This window comes from Dasypus novemcinctus, chromosome 10 (genome assembly GCF_030445035.2).
Source record: "Dasypus novemcinctus isolate mDasNov1 chromosome 10, mDasNov1.1.hap2, whole genome shotgun sequence".
Lineage (NCBI taxonomy): Eukaryota > Metazoa > Chordata > Mammalia > Cingulata > Dasypodidae > Dasypus > Dasypus novemcinctus.
In genome coordinates, this window is record NC_080682.1 from 101,220,515 (window position 1) to 101,227,167 (window position 6,653).

The 6,653-nt window shown below is 36.8% G+C and overlaps 1 pseudogene; it reads right to left on the reverse strand.

Moving 5' to 3' along the window:
- Positions 1-542: 542 nt before the first annotated feature.
- On the reverse strand, positions 543-1,411 carry LOC101443217 (olfactory receptor 52B4-like; annotated as a pseudogene).
- Positions 1,412-6,653: the final 5,242 nt, after the last annotated feature.

Sequence of the window (6,653 nt, forward strand, 5' to 3'; positions counted from 1 at the left end):
ACCACTTAATAAGGAAAAATAACTCTTAAATAAATGGTGTAGCAAAAAAGGGTGATCATATAAAAAGAAGGAAGGTGAGAGCCTGCTTCATACAATATACAAAAATAAATTCAAAATGGATCAAAGACCAAAATATAAAAATAAAAGCTATAATTCCTAGATGAAAATGTAGGGACCTTGTGTTAGGCAATGGTTTCTAGGACTTTACACCAAAAGCAAAATCAACAAAAGAAAAAGTAGGTAAATGAGGTCTCACCAAAACTTTTTTTAAAAATTTGCATCTTACTGGAACTAAAGTAACAACTTACACAAATGAGGAAAATATTTGAAAATCAAATATCCAGTAAGGGTTTAATACCTAGAACATATAAAAAAAACCCTTCATCTCAACCACAAAAACACAAACAACCCAATTATAAATGGACAAAGAGACTTCAATACACATATCACCAAAGAAGGTATACAAATGCCTAAAATTTCTGAGAAATCAGTTTCTGCCATCCCCAAAGTCATTTCTGCTTTGGAGATAACACTGCTGAGTCTCATATCTGCTTAGTCTTACTCCATAAGATAAGATTTAGCATGGTTAAAGCAAGCATGCTGGCATTGGCCAGGAGCATATGGACATGTATTGGGATGTGGTGTGCAAAGTACTGAGTGAGAATTGAGAAAATTCCAGGCTCACAAAAGAAAATGATGACAGACATGGGAATTGCATGTGTTGATAGCTTTGCGGCAAACCTCTTGGGAAGGGATATAGAAGAGAGTATGGAGAATCAGAACATAGAAGCAAAAACGAGGACATCTAAGATTACTGTTGACATTAACACATAAAACCCATACCAGATATTTATGTGGATGTCATCACAGGAAACCTTAGCCAAACCAATGTGTTCACAGAAAGTAAGTGGATGGATGTTATTTCTGCAAAGTAAACCTCATCAAAAGAAATATCATGGGGAATATTTTACAGTGTGCTCTCAAATATAGAGCGACACCAGGGAGTGAGAATCATGGTGTGTTTCATTGGATGATATATTGCAATGTCGGCATCAAATGCATAATTTGCTATATGCCTGACTCAGAAATGAAGGGAGAATGCTGAAAGCAGAGCTGGGCAATTCAGCCATTAAGAGAAATTTCCCTATAATTGTACCAGAAAATATTCAAAGGCTTGAGTTCTGTGGTAGTGGCAAAGATGTCAACTCCTGCCAACATAGAAAGTGGTACATGGGTACAAGGAGGCTGCCCATAGTGAGGATATGAAAATAAGCAGAATATTCCCAAGGAGGGCAAAGATGTAGGATATGAAGAATAGAATGGAAATCCACACGTGTAGATCTTCTCAGCCTGGAATGCCCAGCAAATGGAAGAATATGTGTCTAACACCAGTGTAGTTGAAGCCAGCCATTCTTGAAGCTGGCTAATGTGGACTTCATCTTTCTACCAATAGAGACAAAGAGATATATTATATATATGTATAAATACATAGATAGATATAGACATAGATATCAGCAGACAATTTTTTGACTAAATATATCATGTTAAGTGACTGCATTTACCACTGTTTCCTTATAATATCCCACTTAAATATTAGTAAAATAACAAAAACACCTAAACATAGAATGCAGAAGAAAAGATAGTTACTGAGGCAATATAGCAACAATATTTTGAAATTTTAAAGTAGTTGAATGTCTCCTGACAAAGCAGATGGGAGGAATTTAGTAGTTTCTAGATGAAGATAAGAATCAAGATGATTAATGCTGTAGAACCCAGATAGGTTCAGGAAGTAGAGGTGTTAGGTACTTCCTAAATAGGGATGGGAGTGTGAGGGGGGAAAAAGAGGGTTGGTTGAAAATCTACCTGAAGAACACTTAGTCTACTGGATCCCACTTCCCAACCTGTCTAACCAGGCACCACTTTCCTAATTCGGCAGAATACTGGAGATTATACCCTGGTGGAATTAAATCAGGAAAATCCAAAGATCCTAGACCTATCTCTCCACAGAGGTACCATGCTAAAAGCAGGAAACTAAATGCAGGGCTACTTACGGAACAAAATAAGACCCTGGTGAACTTCAATTTATGTTTGATAATCCTAGTTTATATCCCTACACCCATCCATCTAGAAGTAAGAATGAGGCACTAAAAAATAGAGGTTCTGTGGCTAGGCATTCTACTTGTCCAGTGATAAACTTTCCTGTCAAAATACTCCAACCCAGAATTTTACATCAAAATATGTAAAAAAAATTGTAAGGGTGTGAAAAGTCATTGAAGTGCTTCAAAGACCTCTAAAGATCGATCTCCCATTAACTCTTTCAAAGGAAGCTACTGGAAGAGAAGCACCACTAAATGAGGGAAAAACCAAAGAGAAAGGTATGTTCCCACAAATGAGTTAAAACAAAGAGATACAACACAGAAGAGGGTATAGACCATGAAAGAATGAGGAAATTCCTTGAATACTGTTGAAGGACGACAGCTGTGAAGAATCCTACAGCATCAGGAGTCTAGAGTAGATAAAGTGCACAGAGAGTACCAGGAGGGAAGTCTCAAAGGGAAAAAAGAAACAAGCTTTTTTTGAAATGTTATTTATATTTCTGGTGGAAAGTAAGGTACATAAAATCTAGGAAAAACAATTATTTACTCCAGGGAAGAAGAAAATTCACACAGAAAGAGAATGATCATAGATCATTTCTATGATCTATATAGATTTATATATAGATCATAGATCCCTATATATTTCAGTTGATTATATTTACTTAATAATAATGCAAACCTAAATATGCCTCTTAAACATCTCATAATATAAATTTTTATGATCAAGAATAGAGAAGGTTTTGTGTCTGAATGTGAGTATGGGGTATATGTAGTAAAGCTAAATGTTCACCTTCCATATAAGAAAGTCAGTGGATGACATATAAAAGTGATAAATCTAAATCAAGAGATAACAGCATAATCTTACTGTTTGTCTATATGGAAGTAAATACAAAAGAAACAGCTATAATTATTAAAGTGGCTGTTACTTTTTTTAAAATTAATTTTCTTTTGTTTTTAAAGAAGCTTTAGATTGCATAAATGTTACAAAAAATTATATAAAGGATTACCATATGCGACACTTCCTCCCCCTTCCACACTTTCCCACATCGATGTCTTTCTTTAGTGTGGTACATTTGTTATACTTGATTAACACATATTGAAGAATTGATGCTAACCATAGGCTATAGTTTACATTATAGTTTACGCTCTGTATCACACAATTTTGTAAGTTATGACAAAATATACGATGACCTGTATCCATCGCTGCAGTGTCAAGCAGGACAAACCCAATGTCCTGAAAATGCATGCATATTGCCCCTTATTCTTCCCTCTCTCATCCCTCAGAACCTCTGGTGGCCACTGCCTTGATATCAATGATAAGAGTCTTTCCATTGCTGGAATAATAATAAGTTTATAGAAGAAGAATAAGTCTACTTTAGTCTACTGTTCATTCCCCAATCTTGAGGACTTTGGGATGGTGATGCCTACTCTGCTTCAAACTGAGAGGGGGTTTATCTCCCATGCAGCAGATGGATGATGCTATCTTGCTTGCAGTTGCAGACACTCTCCGTTCCTTGTGATGGGCATTGTCCATCACCATTTCCGTGTTGGTTGTACTGGGTGATGACTATGAACTAGAGGGTAGGTGTTGTAACTCTGCCGAAATTCAGGGATCAACCTGCACTTGAAGAGACCAAAGATTTAAGTCTCTGGAACATATATTTATGAAGTATAGTGCTAAGTATAGGTTCAAATAAAAAAGGCAGAAGAGCCATGTGTAGAGAACCTATAAATGGGCCTAACTCCGTTACACTTGGGAACGTAAATTCCAAAGTAAGGCAAAGTGGTTGTTCTGAGGAGTAGGAATCAGAGGTAGGGAGGGGCAGGAAACTTCTATTTTTTTACTTTGAAAGCATGCATATGTATAAAATTTACAAAAATTAAATTAAGAGGCTAACATAATCAAATGCCTAGCTCTTTGCCAACAATGAATTTGCAGCTCATGAATATAAGTTCTCTCACTCCTTTTTCTGTCTCTGTCTCTCTTTCCTCATTGTAATTTCTGGAGCCACCCAGGCTTCCTGTTGACGAGATTGGAGGCTGCCAGGTCTGAATTCCCTAAATTCTGGTGGCCCACACTACAGAGACTCACACCTCTTGAGTCCTCAATATCTCAGACTTTCCATCCCTGAATCCATCACGCACTGAGGTCCATCTGAGGTCCTTAAATGCCCTAGCCTTCAACGTTGGCATTTTTTCTTTATCATTTCATTTTGTTTTGTTTTTATTTTCATTTTGACTTATTCTTTACTTTTTTCAATTTCCTGATTGCTAACACCGCATTATCCCCTAGTCTTCTCTCACAGCATATCCCCCAAAGTCTTTTTTTACTCAGTTATTTAAGGGTTTTTTTTTTTTTGTGGTAGGTGCTGTGTAGTGGGTGTTTTAATTCTGGTTCGTGTATAGCTGTTTTGTTTTTGTTTTTTTTTTTTCTTTCCCCTACCTGTTCCCCACCCCTGGCCACACTCTTTTCCTTTCTTCCTCTCGTCCCTTCCCCCCCCCCCTTTTTTTTTCTTTCTTTTTTTTCCCTTTTTATTCTGTTGTCTCTCTCCCTCTTGTCCCTCATATTCTACTTAGTTTATTTTAACTCAATTATACAATAGGTGCGGCAGGAAACACCTCACATTCGCTGGGTTTTCTCATCCTTCACTGCCTCATTTCTGTGTGAACTGATTTAGGCTACCTACACTATCCTCTTTCCCCTACATCTTGATATCCGCCACCATCTACTGGCTCTCCTATATTTCACCTCCCACCTCCCTTTCTTCGATCCACAAAAGGTTCTAAGTCTTAATTTCTAATACCTATGTTTTGTTTTCTGTCTGTTATCCACTCTTGAAACTATTACCTTTCTTTTCTCTTTCCCTCTCTCACGAAATCAATAGCTTTTTAGCTCATACCATATTCCTCCCATATTCAATCATCTACCTCATAATAGGTACTCTACCTACTGCTATAACTCTACACAATTTACATGAATCTAACCTCCATCCTCCCAGATCTCATATTCTTGCTTTGTTAACATATATCACCAATATTACTTTACACTTTTCCCTTGCTTACACAATTGCCTTTCCCCAACACTAATACTTTCCTTTAAAGTGAACTTAACCAACAACAAGTAACTAGAATAAGAAGAAAAAAGTGACAAAGAGAAGATATAACACCTATGCAAAAATAACAGCTAATTAACCTCCAAGAGCAGACAAAGAAGCTAAGGAACTGATTAAATCCGTCAAAATAAAGAGATGACCAGAAAGCAACAAAAATCTACAAACCAAACCAGTAATCAGGAAAACATGGCTGAATCCAATCAACAAACCAATAATCACGAAGGTGAGCAAAACTTGGCACAAGCAATGAAAGATCTCAGAACACTTATCACCGACAAATTTGACGAAGTAATGAAAGAGGTTAACAACATGAAGACATCACTTGGAGGGGAAATTGCAGACATATGCAAAAACATAACAGATATGATGGGAATGAACACCACAGTTCAAGAAATCAAAAATACACTTGCAGCAAATATCGGCAGACTAGAAGAGACAGAGCAGAGAATTAGTGATGTGGAAGACAGTACATCAGAAATCAAACAGATAGTAGAAGGGGTCAATAAGAAGATAGAAAAAATCCAGTTAGGATTTAGGGACCTGAATGACAATGCAAAACGCTCAAACATACATATTATAGGCATTCCAGAAGGTGAAGAGAAGGGAAAGGGGTCAGAAGGAGTGTTGCAGGAAATAATGGCTGAAAACTTCCCAAATCTACTGAAAGAGACAGATGTGCATATCCAAAAAGCACAGCGCACTCCACTAGTCATAAACCCCAACAGGCCCACCCCAAGACATATACTTGTCAAATTATCCAATGCTCAAGACAAAGAGAAAATCCTAAAAGCAGCAAGAGAAAAGAAAACCATCACATACAAGGGAAGCTCAATTAGATTAACTGCTGATTTCTCTTCTGAAACCATGGAGGCAAGAAGGCAGTGGTATGATATAGTCAAGGTACTAAAGGAAAAAAATTTCCAACCAAGAATACTCTATCCAGCTAAACTAGCATTCAAACATGATGGAGAGTTCAAAATATTCGTAGACAAACAGAAACTGAAAGAGAATACCAACAAGAAACCTCCCCTTCAAGAAATTCTAAAGGGAGTTCTGCAGGATGAAAGGAAAAAACAGGAAAGGCAGAGTTGGAGGAGAATATAAGACCAACAACAACAACAAAAAAGACAAAAAAATATATATACAAACAAAATATGACAAACACAAATCCAATCAAAATATGGCTAACACAAATAATTCCTTGATAGTAATAACACTGAATGTCAACGGATTAAACTCACCTATCAAAAGATTCAGACTGGGACATTGGATAAGGAAATATGACCCATCCATATGCTGTCTACAAGAGACACATCTTAGACCCAGAGACGCATGGAGATTGAAAGTGAATGGCTGGAAAACAATCATACAAGCCAACAATAACCAAAAAAAGGCAGGAGTAGCTATATTAATATCAGACAAAATAGACTTTAAATGTGAAACA